The sequence below is a fragment of the Mustelus asterias genome, chromosome 22, assembly GCF_964213995.1.
Source record: "Mustelus asterias chromosome 22, sMusAst1.hap1.1, whole genome shotgun sequence".
Taxonomy (NCBI): domain Eukaryota; kingdom Metazoa; phylum Chordata; class Chondrichthyes; order Carcharhiniformes; family Triakidae; genus Mustelus; species Mustelus asterias.
Genome location: NC_135822.1, coordinates 16,865,403 through 16,882,360, shown reverse-complemented (window position 1 = coordinate 16,882,360; position 16,958 = coordinate 16,865,403). Strand labels below are relative to the sequence as shown.

The following is a 16,958-nucleotide window of genomic DNA, read 5'->3' as shown; positions in this document are numbered from 1 at the left end:
CCCCATTGTGTTAGGATCCTGACCCCATTGTGTTAGAATCCTGACCCCATTGTGTTAGGATCCTGACCCCATTGTGTTAGAATCCTGACCCCATTGTGTTAGGATCCTGACCCCATTGTGTTAGAATCCTGACCCCATTGTGTTAGAATCCTGACCCCATTGTGTTAGAATCCTGATCCCATTGTGTTGAATCCTGACCCCATTGTGTTAGAATCCTGACCCCATTGTGTTAGGATCCTGATCCCATTGTGTTAGAATCCTGACCCCATTGTGTTAGAATCCTGATCCCATTGTGTTAGGATTCTGACCCCATTGTGTTAGAATCCTGACCCCATTGTGTTAGAATCCTGACCCCATTGTGTTGAATCCTGACCCCATTGTGTTAGAATCCTGACCCCATTGTGTTAGGATCCTGACCCCATTGTGTTGAATCCTGACCCCATTGTGTTAGAATCCTGACCCCATTGTGTTAGAATCCTGACCCCATTGTGTTGAATCCTGACCCCATTGTGTTGAATCCTGACCCCATTGTGTTAGAATCCTGACCCCATTGTGTTAGAATCCTGACCCCATTGTGTTAGAATCCTGACCCCATTGTGTTAGGATCCTGACCCCATTGTGTTGAATCCTGACCCCATTGTGTTGAATCCTGACCCCATTGTGTTAGAATCCTGATCCCATTGTGTTAGAATCCTTATCCCATTGTGTTAGAATCCTGACCCCATTGTGTTAGAATCCTGATCCCATTGTGTTAGAACCCTGACCCCATTGTGTTAAGATCCTGACCCCATTGTGTTTGGATTCTGATCCCATTGTGTTAGGATCCTGACCCCATTGTGTTTGGATCCTGACCCCATTGTGTTGAATCCTGACCCCATTGTGTTGAATCCTGACCCCATTGTGTTGAATCCTGACCCCATTGTGTTGAATCCTGACCCCATTGTGTTAGGATTCCTTTGATTTGATTTATTAATGTCACATGTATTAGCATACAGTGAAAAGTATTGTTTCTCGCGTGCTATACAGACAAAGCGTAGCGTTCATAGAGAAGGGAACGAGAGAGTGCAGAATGTAGTGTTACAGTCATAAGCTGGGGTGTAGAGAAAGATCAACTTAATATTCCAGTGTAGTACAGGAACATAAATAGGAGTAGAAGTCGGCCATGTTACCTGTTGAGCCTGAGCTGCCATTCAATACAACGATGGCTGACCTTGGTGTCTGATCGTTCTGGTCCCAATGTGAGTTAGCCTGACCCTGGTATGGATGAATCTGATTCTCTCTGTGTGCTTACACAGTGATTTTATAATATGGAAGAACCTTTATGAAAGTAAGTCTGTAAAGTTTGGAAAGCTGTAAATGAGGACCAAGTGCCTCATACAGCCTTTATGTTTTGTGAGGAGCATGTAGAGCAGCGATGTTGTGGAATTATCTGGGAAGAATTCTTTAAGGAGGATAGTCCCTGCAGGCTAGGAGCCAGGGTCTGACAGTTTTCATTCGCAGCCTCTGATTTTAACTCTGATACGAAGTTACAAGGTATCAAATTAGCCCAACTATTAAAACCCGGTCTACGTTTCCAGAAAGCTGCAAGAATGTTCCCGGGATCCATCAGTCACTGAGCACTTTGCAGCAGAACTTTGCCAATTATAATGTACGGAGTTATGTAAGGGGCATCATCTGTCACTGGTTAAAGGAATGGTGCTGTCCGGATTCGAAAGGACAATAACAGGCAGCCAGCGTGCTACTCCCGAGGACAAGTGACTGCCTTTGGCTCAAAGGCCCGTGCTTGATAAATGTTGGGCCACATCAGGGAAATTCATACTTGGAAAGTTTAGTGTACTTTTGTTTTCCCTTTAATTATCTGTCGGGAGACAAAATAATTACAAAATCTTTGTTCTCGGACTCTCTCCTCCTGGGACCCTGATGACTAATTGGAACTGGCAGTTCAGTCGACAAATAAAGAGCAGTCTCTTTGGCGGAGTTGCCTTGGTTTTTTTTAAGCAAACTGGATGGATCTCATCCGTTTAATCTTCCGAACAGTGCAAAATTCAAAGACTTCGATGTAATTATCCAGGAAAGACAGGTGCTCCGGGCAAAAACTTTCATCTCTCGCACATTGACTCAAATTCAGTTAACTTTTTCCCTCGGTCTTCTCTCCTGATTCATGGAACCTTCACTTTTTAAAATTAATTATCAGGATGTTGGCATCACTGGCAAACCCAGCACTTGCTGCCCATCTCTAGTTTTTCCCCTGAGAAGGTAGTGCTGAGAGCTACCTTCCTGAACATGCTGTCAAGGTCTTCCCACAGTGCTGTTGGATAAAAGAAAATCCAGGATTTTGACCTATTGGTAGGGAAGATATGGGAATACGTGCTTGGGAACGGCATGGTGGCACAGTGGTTAGCACTGCTGCCTCACAGCGCCCCCAGCAACCTTGGTTCGACTCCCGGCTTGGGTCACTGTCTGTGTGGAGTTTGCATATTCTCCCCGTGTCTGCGTGGGTTTCCTCCGGGTGCTCCGGTTTCCTCCCACATTCCAAAGATGTGCAGGTTAGGTGGACTGGGCATGGTAAATTGTCCCTTAGTGTCAGGAGGACTAGTGAGGGTAAATGCATGTTATAGGGATAGGACCTGGGTGGGTTTGTGGTCAGTGTAGACTCGAAGGGCCAAATGGCCTCCTCCTGCACTGTAGGAATTCTATGATTGTTTGTGACTTAGAGGGGAACTTGGAGGTGATGGCATTTCCCTGCATCTGCTGTTCTTGTCCTTTTACATGATGGGGATCATGGTATTATGAATTGCCCAAAATCTTGGTGAATTGCTGTGGTGCATACTGTAGATGATACTTGTAATAATTTCGCCCAGGCCAGTCTCCCATCACCAACATCCTTTATTTGCAACATGCATAAGTTACTGCTGCTACGGCAACAGTGTACAGGTCAAACCCCAGAGTCCTTCGATGCCCGACCTTAATGGAGCCAGCTGGTTTTAAACCAGCTACTCCTTCCCTATTGGGCGAGCCCCCACTCGCTTAATAGGGAAACGCATACTCTATGAGGTCCACGGGGAGATTTATTGACAATCCCCCGTGGCCATTAGAGCAATACTCATTGCAGTCACGTTGTGCCAGTGGTGAAGGGGGTGAATGTTTAAGGAGGTGCATTGCAGGCTGCTTTGTTCTGAATGGCTTTGAGCTTTTGGGGTGTTTTGAGGCTTCATTCAGCTCGGCAAGTGGAGTGTATTCAATCTTGCCCCAACTTGCGATTGTAGGTAATGGATAGACTTTGGGGAGGCAGGATGTGAGTCACTTGCTGCAGAATATCCAGCTTCTGGCCTGCTGTTGGTATTTATGTGGCTGGTCCAGTTAAGTTTCTGGTCAGAGGCAGTTCTCCAGGATATTGCTGGCGAGAGATTCAATGGTGGTATTATTAATGAATGTCAAAGAGAGGTGGTTAGACCCCTCTTGTCATTGCCTGGCACTGGTATGTTACTTCCCCTTATCAGCCTAAGTCTGAATGTTATCTAAGTCATGTGAGCATGGACTGTTTCTCGGTTCCTTTGCCTATGTAGCCGTTTCTCATGCGTCCACCCGGGTGAGGGTTGGAGTCTCTTCAGCTGAGGCCAAACCTGTCTGCATCTGATGTCCACATGGATTAGGGGCGATCAGGTCAGAAATCCTGGCCGAATTATCCCATATCAACGTCAATCAAAGTTTAACGTTTGAAAGTTTATTTATTGGTGTCACAAGTAGGCTTACATTAACACTGCAATTAAGTTACGTCATTGCAGTGTTAATGTAAGCCTACTTGTGACATTCGGCCAAAGATGTGTAGGTTAGGTTGATTGGCCATGATAAATTGCCCCTTAGTGTCCTGGAATGCTTAGCTTAGAGAGATTAGTAGGGTAAATATGTGGGGTTTTGGGGATAGGGCCTGGGTGGGATTGTGGTCGGTGCAGATTCAATGGGCCAAATGGACTCCTTCTGCACTGTAGGGTTCCTATGATTCTTTCTATGATAATCCCATAGTCACCACACTCACCTGTTCAGGTACACTGAGTGAGAATTTAGCATGGCCAATGCACCTAACCAGGACATCTTTCGGACTGTGTGAGGAAACCAGAGCACCCGGAGGAAACTCATGCAGACACGGGGAGAACGTGCAGACTCCACACAGACAGTGACACAAGCCGGGAATCGAACCCAGGTCCCTGGCGCTGTGAGGCAGCAGTGTGAGCTGATTTTGTCTTGCAGCCACTGTACCAGCCCCCTGCCATTTACACTTCTTTCCAGCACTCTTCTCAAGGAGGCAGCAAATCTGGCAGCAGCTCGCAGAGTTCCTGAGAAAAGCTTGCTGGCTCCTGACCAATGTGAGTCGGATGGTTTATGTTTCTCATAAGTGGGAGAATGTGCAGCTGTCAAGTGTAAAAACGCCTGAGTGCCTTCGCCACCTTGGCTCTCAGCACAGATTGGGAATCATGCCCGGGATCTTCCAAGTCTGTTTGACTTGTTTTCCTGTGAAGTCTTTACATTCTTCCTTAACATTCAATCGCTGGTAGTTCCTAATGTGGTTCGCAAACATTGGAAGAACAGCAACAACAACTTGTGTTTATATAGCACCTTTAATGGAGTGGAATGTCCCAAGGCACTTCATAGGAATGTTAACAGATAGAAACTGGCTCCCAGCCACGTAAGGAGATATCAAGACAGATGACCCAATCCCAGGCCAAAAAGGTAGGTTTTAAGAAGCATCACAAAAAAAGAGGGGTAGGTAGAGAGGCTGAGAAGTTTAGGGAGGGAATTCCAGAGCTTGGGGCCCAGGCAGCTGAAGGTAAGGCCCATCAAAGGTGGAGTGATTAAAATCAGTTACGTGCAAAAGGCCAACATTAGAGGAGTGCAGAAATCTCAGAGGGTTATAGAGTTGGAGCTGATTACAAACATAAAAAATAAAAACAGACAAGACACAACATGAAAGTGTAAGAAAATACAGCCCCTCCAAATGTAGGCTGGAGTCTAGAGTGTCAGGAGTCAGACTATAGTTTAAGTTTTAAGCTTATTTATTAGTGTCATAAGCAGGCTTACATTAACACTGCAATGAAGTTACTGTGAAAATCCCCAAGTCACCACACTCCGGCGCCTGTTCGGGTAACACTGAGGGAGAATTTAGCATGGCTAATGCACCTAACCAGCAGGTCTTCCGGACTGTAGGAGGAAACCGGAGCACCCGGAGGAAACCCATGCAGAACCGACGAGAATGTGCAGACTCTGCACGGACAGTGACCCAAGCGGAGAATCGAACCCGGGTCCCTGGCGCTGTGAGGCAGCAGTGCTAACCACTGTGCCACCGTGCTGCTGTATAGTTCGTTATCCAAGAAATTAATGATCTCAGGAACACATATTGTGCATGTGTTCTTATTATAAATGAGAGGGTAGGAAGGCTGACCTAAAGGGAGAGGAGCGTTGTCTTCTGAACTTCTTAAATAATAAAAGCTTCTTTGATTTTCAGTGCGTTGCGCTGTGTGAAGGATACTTGCTGAATTGCCTGCTTCATTCACATAGAAATCTCCCGTGCCGGAAACTCCCAGTTTAATTTGTTTGTGTTTGTAAAGCTGGAAAACCCTCTGAACTGAGCTCAACCCACTGAAAGAGAAACAAAAGACATAATTTGATGACTTTTCTCAGACATACTTGGCTTAAAATATAGGAAAAATTAACAATTGCTGCTCTCAGCTATGGGAAACTCAGAACTTAAAAGGTGCTTTTTAAAAAAATGACTCTATTCTTAAAGTTACAAAGGCAATGTTCAGGGTGGACCGGGCAAACCCAAACCTATTCCTTGTTTGCTCCGAAAACCAAATTGAAATTCCAATTGAATCCCGTTCACAGTCCCCACAAGGGAGACAAAATAGATCCAAGCTGACAAGATAAGGCCCAGCCTGGGGCTCGATCTGATGTTTGGACAAAAAGTGCTGGAGAGGAACAAAGGACAAAGAAAAGAAAAGTACAGCACAGGAACAGGCCCTTCGGCCCTCCAAGCCTGCGTCGATAATGATGCCTGCTTAAACTAAAACCGTATACACTTACGGAGTCCGTATCCTTCCATTCCCATCCTATTTATGTATTCGTACCTGCTCCCACCACCTCCCCGGGCAGCGCGTTCCAGACATTCACCACCCTCCGTGTAAAAAAAAAACTTGCCTCGCACATCTCCTCTAAACGTTTCCCCTCGCATCTTAAACCTATGTCCCCTAGTACTTGACTTTCCTACAGCAGGTCTCTCCACATCTGTCAAGAGAAAAGACAACCAAAGTTTGTAGATGCAGACCATTCCACAACAGCCTCAAGCGGAATGTTCCCACCCAGTCTGCAGCAGGTTTTGGGGGCGGGTGTGGCTGAAAGGTTTGGAGTGAGGCCAAAAACCGGAAGCCCACCATCAGGAAGACAGTTTGTAACTTTCCGCTCACCCCTTTCATGGCGGGCAGATGGCAGGTTGTGTTTCCCGCTGATCGATGACGGTAACCCTATTTGCATGCATTACCATCTCACGAATGCTCATTCGAAATGTCAGAATCGCAAAGCCCCTCCCATTTCTGTACAATGTCAGCAGGAAATTAGACCATTCTGAAACACGTGGATATAAGTGGGGCGCAGCTGACAGCCCTCACCTCGCCCATGAATTCGAGGCGAGTTGCAACTTTCAGAACCTACCTGCAGCAACACTGCTCCAGATTCTCAGCAAAGCTGACGATGCTACACTGATGTGGAGATTTTACGGCCTCGCTTGTCCCAAACCCCTAAAGTCCCGCCCGAGGTCAACGGACCTTTCCATGGTCCGCCCCTCACCCGCTCCAATTCCCATGGCGGGCGGGACGATAAAATTCCGACCAGCATCTCAACTGCACTGAGGTTGGAAAAGGTTTGGAGCTATTAATGACATGTGCAAGCTCACTCCTCCAATCTCAGAACTGGCATATTGCTTACATATAATAACTTACACATAAGTAATGACTGGATACCCTTGGGGCAGTTACCCATGCCAATCGGAGAAAGCACCTGTGCCTCCTAGACGGTTATCTGCATTCCCACTTTTCCCATTCCTGTGTGTTAAAGCTAAAATGGGGTCACTGACAGTGTGGGAGGAGCCCGGGGCTGCACAGGGGCCCCGCTTCATGGGGCAGTCTCAATCTGCTTGCACCCAAAATATTGAAATGTATTCAGAGATGAAAGAAAAGTGGAAGATCTCCTTGAGATGGTTCCATTGGAGCCATTGCCATTTATAGCCTTCGAACAAGAGACTGCAGGAGTCATGGGCTTCACAATACAGTCATTCCATTTTATCATTAACACACAGGAATGGGAAAAGTGGGAATGCAGATAACCGTCGAGGAGGCACAGGTGCTTTCTCCGATTGGCATGGGCGGTTGACCTCGGGCGGGACTTTAGCGGTTCGGGACAAGCAAGGCCGTAAAATCCCGCCCGTTAAGTGTCAGGGTTGGCATCTTGTTTGCCTCACTCAGTGAATTTGCCCCTCAGTTACAAGGTTGTATTGGCGACAAGGCTAGTAACGTAGGCAGAGCATGAGGCCATGACAATAGCGTGTTGTTACTGAATGGGAGTTCAGCCATCTTTCCCCGTGATTCATTAGTGTGTTATATCAATCATTCCACAAAGAGAAGGAGCAAACAATATTGGAGCCCAGGCTCAATGCTCCCTTCTTGATGATACTCGGGGAATGGGGGAGGAGAGGAAGGGTCTGGCGCCACAGAGCACAGCTTCGGGTGGAAGTCCGACCTGAGGTCCAGGGCAGCCCCAACAAGAACCAGAGGATGAGGAGGCTTCCATACCACAGAGGTGTCTCGCTTGACCAAGGATCTACCAATGAAGGCTCTCCTATTCACAGTTGAGCTGGAGACAATGCCGCGTTTGTCTGCATTTCTCCCGAGACCTGGTGACTCAGATCTGCCCCATTCTGCAAAGGGGTCTAATGCCCAATAGAGTGGGAGCACATCCTCTGTCTGTGGCTCTGAAGATCGCTGCCATTTCTTTGTCTGTGCATCATTCCAGGGATCCGCGGGGAATCTGAGACATCTCGCCGGCCGCCACACATAAATGCATCAAAGATTGTTTTACAGCTATCTCAGACTTCCCAAAAGTGCAGGTTGCACTTAACTGTACACATGTGGCTTTAAGGGCTCCATGGCCTCAGCACCTGATGTTCATCAACTGGGTAGGATTCCAATTCAACAATGTTCAACAGCTGTGTAAGCATCGGAAGCAGATAATGCCCATTTGTGTCAGTTGCCACGACTCATAAATCCTGAGTCACTCCCAGGTGCCTCACATATTCAAAGGGCCTCAGTGAGTGCAGGAATGACTGCTTGGGGATAAAGGGTATGCCCCAGCAATGGCTTATGACACACGTGCATCTCCTCAGAGGAGAGGTACAATGAAGTGCATAGCTCCGCATGGTCTATAATCGAACAGACCATTGGCATCCTCAAGACACACTTTGGATGTTTGGACCGCTCATGCGGTGCAATCCAGAGAGAGTCTGCTGTAAAGTCTCCCACCTGTTGCGCACTTCCTAACCTGGCAGTTCAGAGGGGGAATCCCTTGCCAGTGGGAGGAGGCAAAGTAAAGTAAAAAGTAAAGTTTATTTATTTGTCACAAGTAAGGCTTACATTAACACTGCAATGAAGTTGCCAAACCCCAGCACCTGTTCGGATCAATGGACCTAACCAGCACGTCTTTTAAACTGTGGGAGGAAACCGGAGCACCCAGAGGAAACCCACGCAGACACGGGGAGAATGTGCAGGCTCCACACAGGCAGTGACCCAAGTCAGGAGTTGAACTCGGGTCCCTGGCACTGTGAGGCAGCAGTGCTAACCACTGTGCCACCGTGCCGCCCATGCCTGAGAGTTCTTTGGACAATGACGAGCAGGAGGGCTTGAACCTGAAGAGGGAGATGAGGGTCAACTTCCATGTGAGGATGCCCTTGAAGAAGTACGATGTGGGAAAGACATGTTTGAGACACTTTCATAGCCAAAAGATTCCAGGAGGAGTAACATGCAGGCACATTCCTCCTGTCCCTTAGTGCTATGCTATTGCACTGAAAAGGATTTACAACCAGTCACATTGACACTAAGTTCTATATTTGCACTTGTACCTTCAACCCTCATGATTCATCCGGCCATGATCTATGGAAAGGTCAGTGGTGAACCCTGTGTGTGTGTGTGTGTGTGTGCGTGCACGCGTGTGTGCGTGCACGCGTGTGCGCGCACGCGTGTGTGTGCGCACGCGTGTGTGTGCGCGCTCTGGGAAATGAAAGGCGACACAACAGCGCTAACATTGCATTAAAGAATGTGATGCAGTCTTGGCCACCTTAATGAGAAATTACAGCTGATAATCAAATGAGCGCATGGTTGGAGACATTATTATCTCGTCACTTCTAGCGCTTTGCCACGGCCACTTGGGAGACACAACGGTAGCTATCCCTTCAGGCTGCTGAACAGCCCTCCCACAATGTTGTCTCACAAACAGTAAGGGTTACAAATAAAGTCATCTCGCTCATACTTTCAGTAAAAATGTTGACACATCTCCCCGACATCACACAAGAGTCCAAGTCTCTTGAGTAGACTTCACATCACATGAATGTGAGGCTCACAATGGGAGGATATGTCTGAGTGGGGGAGAGACTCACCTTTGCAATAAGAGGCACATAAATGTATATGTATGATGTTTTCAGATGACCAAACCATTCTCACTGATATCAAATGTATTGACAAAAGTGCAAGATTTATTTAGAGATTGAACACCCGTGACCCAGAAGTAGGGATAATATTTCTTCATTTTCTTAACCCTTATGCTATGCTTGGATGCAACCCTCACATTTGCCTGTGATAACCTTGACGCATGTCCTCTTGTGGCCTGAGGGCTGGAGGGATTCAGCCTACTATGGGTCTCGTGCTCAGGGACAGATGCACCCTTCTTGGCCTGACCGACTGGAGCCGATGGGATCACAGGCAGAGGGGACTTCGAGTGGCTGGACACCCTTGGTGTATCCTGTACAGAGGCCCCCGGATTGTCCGGCTGGCTTTCATCTTCCCTGTGTATGTCGAAGAGCCCCCTTCCTGACTCCTCAAGGAGAAGGGGCGACTCGAGGGAGGTTCATAAATTCATAAGATAAAGGAGCAGAACTAGGCCATTCGGCCCATCGAGTCTGATCTGCCATTTGATCATGGCTGATATGCTCCTCATCCCCATTTTCCTGCCTTCTCCCCTTCAACCCATTACCAATTAAAAATCTGTCTAACTCCTCCTTAAATTTATTTGCTGTCCCAGCATCCACTGCACTTTGGGGTAGTGAATTCCACAGATTCACAACCCTTTGGGAGAAGTAGTTTCTCCTCAACTCTGTTTTAAATTTGCTACCCCTTATCCTAAGACTATGACTTCTCGTCTTAGGTTAAGGTGCCCCATTATTGCCTAACCGCTGATGGATTCCACCATTACCTGTAGCTATGGAGTGTAGGTTGGAGCACAAATCCTGCAATACCTGTTTGGACCAAGGTCTGCAAGGCAGTCACCACCCTTCCCATGGTGATCTTGAGGCATTTGCACATTGGAGCCATGACATCAGACAGAATGTGGATGGACTTCTTCATCCTTCGCTCCAGTCTGCTGAATGACTCTTGTATCTCTACCTGATTTTCCGCCACCTGTCTTTGCATCTCCAGCCTTGTCTCTGTGGCCGCATGTAAAGGCTCAGCATCTGACAGAGTCAGTGAGTGCCTGATCTCCGACTGTCCTCCAAGTTCCATAGATCTGGGCTGTCTCTGCCTCTGCTGTGAAGACGTCAGTGAGGTGCTGTCCAGAAAGTGACCCTTAGTCTAATCTAGACCTAGCACCCACTGAGGTGTGTGTCCCTCCATGGTGGAGGTTGTGGATGAACACAATGTTGGCTGGCTCTTCAGTATCTTTGTATGTGGTGGGCTGAGGCTTATGTTAGCCCTACTCCTCTGCTTGGAGCTGCTGGTGCCTTTCACGAGCAGTTCGAATACAAGATTGCATGCACTCACTGTGAATGTCAGAGGTGATGAACTCATGGAGGTCTCATCCATAGTGGGTTGCTGGGAAAAGCTGATCTCGCCTTCCCCACAGGAGCAATCGCTGTCTTCCCCAGCCAGCCCACCAGCATCCTCCTCAAATTCGATCAGCTCTTGTGATGTTGGCCATCTCTTCTCCCATCTTGGATCTCTCCTTCCTATTGTGAGCAAGCTTGACTACATGAAGGCAAAAGGAAGGAATGTGAAGAGACGTGATGGAACAGAGACTGAGAAATGTTCAGACCTCCCGTGTGTGGTGAGCTCTTCCCAGGAAAGGCTGAGGATTCAGGTTATGCAGCCTGATAGACAAGATGATTGTGATGTGAAAGTTTTCATGAAACATAATCAGCACAATCAGTGCTGAAATACGTCCCCTGTTAATGTTATGTCCGATCTCTGAGGAGTGTAACCCTTTGAGTGTCTAATGCCACGATGAGAGTGGAGATTGGAATGAGCTAAAGGTTCATTTGCCCTGGCACTTCCTGCACTGAATGGCATTGCCAGGCATGCTGACCTGACTTGCGATTGCCTCCCAGGCCTTGGAGGTGAGGCCTGGTGTGCTTCCTGGAGCCAACCCTACGGTAAAGCATTTCCCGATATTGCCTTTTTATCATTGTGTCAAGGGAGCTGTGGCGAAAGATTAAGACAGACACTGCCTTCTGCTACATAGATATGTCTACGAAAATGGTGGCACAGTGGTTAGCACTGCTGCCTCACAGCGCCAGGGACCCGGGTTCGATTCCTAGCTTGGGTCATGTCTTTGTGGAGTCTGCACATTCTGTGACACGTCTCCCCGTGTCTGCGTGGGTTTCCTCTGGGTGCTCCGGTTTTCTCCCACAGTCTGAAAGACATGCTGGTTGGCCATGCTAAATTCTCCCTCAGTGTACCCGAACAGTGTGGCGACTCGGAGATTTTCACAGTAACTTCATTGCAGTGTTAATGTAAGCCTACTTGTGACACGAATAAATAAACTTAAAGCTAAACAGAGAGAGAGCTGGGTAGGAGAGGATGCAATGTGTTTGTCTGGGAGGCATTGAAACTTGGTGCTTGGATCTTCGACTCCATTATGTAAAAGTGGGGACGGATGAATCAGTTCCCGACCCACCATGTGATTGGGACAGCCAATTCCCTGTCCATAATTAATGAACGTTTGCGTGTGAAGTTAGGAGTGATTCGACACCACTCCGTCCAGTGGGAAACACGTCGTGGAACCTGCCTGCTTCAAAAATGGAAAATTCTACATAAAACTTAGGCTGGCATTCCCCTGAGGGAATGCTGCGCTGGCAGAGGTGCCCTCTTTCAGATGAAGTGCTAAACCAAGGTCCTCATGCCACTTTTTCAAGGAACAGCAGACTGATATTTATCCGACAACCTGTCAACAGTACAAAAAATGATCTGGTCACGTTATCGTATTATTCTGTGAAGGCCCTTACTGGGTGCTAATTGGCTGCCACATTGCCTACATTACAACATTGACCGCAGTTTAAAAAAAGTACTTTCATTTGTTGCTAATCGGGACGTTCTGAGATTGTGAGGAGGTGCTATCTAAATGCATGTCTTACAGCTCCATGTTGCCCTGGACTATTGGGGGTGCTCGGTGGAAAGATATTTTTATAAAGCAGTGTCTTTCACATGTCCCCTAGAGTGTCTCTCATATGAACGAACAGTGCCCATCAGGATCAGCAGGGATTATGTTTTTATAAATGATTATCTCCAACCTGTTTGTCGTTGTTAATTTGCTCTGGAAGATGAAATGACTATCGACAGCTCCCAATTTCAGTCCAGGCTCCAGGCTGTCATCCCTGGCCTGGGCCCAACTTTCTTATTAATCAATCCACACCCCCCTCCCAGCAAATGTAATTAAAACTAAACTGAGAGAGGAAGCGCTCTTTAAATATATCCACACCAAATGTTTGGATAAATCAGACGATAGGAGAGCCATGGACTGTGCTAACATTCTGTACGCAATGGGATGCCAACCAAGACTTGCCCCGTCACTTGTTCAGGGCTGGCACAGTGGCACAGCATGTGCCTGATGGAGTGCACTGTGCCACAGAGTGCTGGGGCGTGATTTCCTTGGGGCAGTGCTCCATCTCTTGCTTTGTGGAGTGCAGCTTCTTTTTCAAAAGGATATCAATGCTTGCATTGCTGCAGCAAACTCCCACAAACTGGTTGCTGTCTCTTATTTCAGGCGTAGGCTGTTCAGCCCCTCGATTCTGTCCCCTTGCTGATCTGTGCCTCAATCTCATCTTCCTGCCTCCGTTCCAAATCTCTCGATATCCTTTCTCAATAAAACTCTATCACACTCAACCTTGAAGGTGTCAATTGACCCGTACCATCCATTCCCTTTTGGGCAAGAAATTTCTAGATTTCTAACACCCCTTCAGGAAGAGAGTGGCTCCTGATTTCTATCATAAACTCATAGAATCATACAGCCCATCGAGTCTGCACCAACACGTAAGAAACACCTGACCTCCCACCTAACCCATTTACCAGCACTTGGCCCGTGGCCTTGAATGTTATGACGTGCTAAATGCTCATCCAGGTACTTTTTAAAGGGTGTGAGACATCCCGCCTCCACCACCCTCCCAGGCAGCACATTTCAGACCATCACCACCTTCTGGGTGAAAACAACTTTTCTCACATTCCCCCCTAAACCTCCCGCCCCTCACCTTGAACCTATGACCCCTCGCGATTGACCCTTCAAGTAAGGGGAACAGCTGCTCCTTATCCACTCCGTCCATGTCCCTCATAACCTTGTGATTTTTCGTGAAGGCCTCACTCTAATTTTAAGATTATACCCGATTGTTCTAGACGCTCCCATCAGAGGAAATAGTTTCTCTGCACCTACCTTATCAACTCACTTTATCATTTAAAATAACTTGACAAGATCACCCCAACCTTCAAACTTAGGCTCACGATTTAGCCTCATAATTTGGTGAACCTATGCAGTACAGTTAGCTAACTGTGCAAAATTCATCATCAACCTTACAAGTGTTTCTAACCAACTATTGAAACAGCCAGATAAGTTGAGCTGTCCTCTGGTAGTGAAAATACATCAAGGCTTTGTCTTTTAGGTGGACATTAACGTTTGGATGGCAGTTCCACCAAAAAAGAGATTCAATGGCCAATCATCTGATTGGGACATTGCTGGCACAAAATGGCTGCCACAATGGTCGACATAATACAGCTACTGCACACAAGGCGTAAATGCTGTGAGATGTTTCAATGACATAACAAAGTCTCTATGATATACAGTGCACACTGTTACCCTGTAAAGGGACTTCCTTAGGTTCTGAATGACTGGTCATTCATTCACTGTTTAGGGGACAGGCAGAGCCTTGGTATATTTTCTCTTGATCTTTCCTACTCTTCTCCATCGCTCAGGTCCTGCTCCATCCACCTTGGTTTCATTTCTGAATTGAAAAGTAGATGGGTGTGTGGGTATTGGGGTCTGTTCCGGGAGACAGGATGAATTTGGGAGGGATACACTCTGTCAACGCAAGATTACACAGCCTGAAATCTGACCCAGAATCAATACTGGAATTGAAAGCAAAAAGAAATGGGCGATATCCACGGGGTGGCACAGTGATTAGCACTGCTACCTCACAGCGCCAGGGAGCCGGGTTTGATTCCCGGCTTGGGTCACTGTCTGTGCGGAGTCTGCACGTTCTCCCAGTGTCTGCATGGGTCTCCTCCGGGTGCTCCGGTTTCCTCTCTCAGTCTAAAAGACGTGCTGGTTAGGTGCATTGGCCATGCTAAATTCTCCCTCAGTGTACCCGAACAGGCGCCGGAGTGTGGCGACTGGGGGATTTTCGCAATAACTTCATTGCAGTGTTAATGTAAGCCGACTTGTGACACTAATAGATAAACTTTAAAAACAACCAGCTGTGGAAAAGGGTCATCTAGACTTGAAACGTTGGCTCTACTCTCTCTCCACAGATGCTGTCAAACCTGCTGAGATTTTCCAGCATTTTCGTTTTTTGTTTGAGGCGATATCCAAGCTGAGGGGTGGGGACACTTCAGGCTAAACATCTGGCACTCCAATTTAAAAAGAAATTCCTTTAGGGTGGTTCAGTGGAAGGGCTTTCACACTGCTTCCAAATACCAATAGCACTGACTCTTCAAGAACTTTACAATCATCATGAATGCATGAATGGCTTGACAGCCAGGAGCCCATAATTCTTTGAACTTCCCAGGATATAGAACGCCAAAACGAAGCATGAAACAAGACATACTTGCCATCAGCTGGAGGAGTGAAGAATATGGCAAATTATTGCTCATTTCACCTCAGCCAGCATCTGATTCACAAATTGCAACGCCGTCCTCTGGGCTAGGGAGTGTGTGGTAAACCACTGTTAGCTTATTGCCTGTGTGTGTGACATGCCTGGACACATCCCTGCCAGCCCTGCCCGGGACTCCTCCCCCCCTGGTCCAGATATAAAGGTGACTGCTCCCCACCCCCTGCCTCAGTCTCTGGACCAATTCATCGGCATGGGTGTGCTCCAAGTCTTTTGCTAATACAAGCCTATTTGTTCTTGCATACAAACTAGTCTTTGCTTGATAGTGCATCAAGGTGAACATAACCAGCCTGTCCACCCGCTCCCTGGATTCCTGATGCTATTCCTAATCCCGTTCCAGATCTCACTCCTAATCCCACTCCAGAGATTCCATTCCTGATTCCATTGTCAATCGCTTTCAGCATCCCGTAATCCATATCATGCAGTTTGGTAGGATTGCAGATATTCTGATGGTGCACAATATTCCCAGAAATCCCTCCCCTTCCTCATCATCCAAACCGGTGCCCGATTTACCGACATTTTTCAATGAGCCCTTGTTTCCATTTGATAATACGTGAGGAAGTCACTATGGCAACACTGCTAAAATATCCCAGAGGTTTGTTTCGAAATAACTGCGATAGTGAGTATTTTTAAACTAGATTTGATAGCTCATTGAGAAGGGATTGCTTGCCATCATTTCTTGCCCCTCCCCCTTTGAGGCTACAGACTTGCGTAGGATTCCAGAGGATCTGGTACCATAAGATACAGGAGCCGAATGAGGCCATTCAGCCCATCGAGTCTGGTCCACCATTCAATCACGGCTGATAAGTTTCTCAATCCCATTCTCCTACCTTTCCCCCGTAACCTTTGGTCCCCTTACCAATCAAGAACCTATCTATCTCTGTCACACTCAATGACCCGGACTCCACAGCCTTCTGTGGCAATGAATTCCACAGATTCACCACCCTCTGGTTGAAGAAATTCCTCCTCATTTCTGTTCTAAAGGGTCGTCCCTTTACTCTGAGGCTGTGCCCTCGGATCCTAGTCTCTCCGACTAATGGAAACATCTTCCCCATGTCCACTCTATCCAGGTCTTTCAATATTCTGTAAATTTCAATGAGATCCCCCCTCATCCTTCTAAACTCCATTGAGCACAGGCCCAGAATCCTCACCAAGAGAGTACTGGCAATCTATTCTATGGTGGTGCTGGGGAGGGGGAAGGGGGAGGGTGGTTAAGGACCACAGTCAAGTTCAATCTAGTCCCCATTAATCCACATCATTTCGTGTAGTCACTGGCTGTGATTGGGAGTTGGAGCCCTGGCTAATATTTATTTTTCCTCTCCCTCTCTTTCTCTCTCTCTCTCTCTTTCTCTCGCTCCATCTCTATTCTGGGCCTCTCGCCACCTCAGCCAAGACGGAATACTTTGTTAAATTAAAAAACTCCCAAGTGCATTTTACTTCTTTGGCCCGAAATATTCAGGAAACATGCTGAGCTCAGCAGTGACCCTGTTTCTGAAGATAGAAAGGCTGATGTCATTGTTGGTGTTAATCAGCTGTGAGGAAATCAGAGAGGGAGGGA

At 47.2% G+C, this 16,958-nt stretch overlaps 1 protein-coding gene across 1 annotated transcript in view; it reads left to right on the top strand.

Moving 5' to 3' along the window:
• LOC144509869 (calmodulin-binding transcription activator 1-like) overlaps positions 1 to 16,958 on the top strand; it is a 1,175,789-nt gene that overhangs the window by 614,490 nt on the left and 544,341 nt on the right. The window lies entirely within an intron of this gene.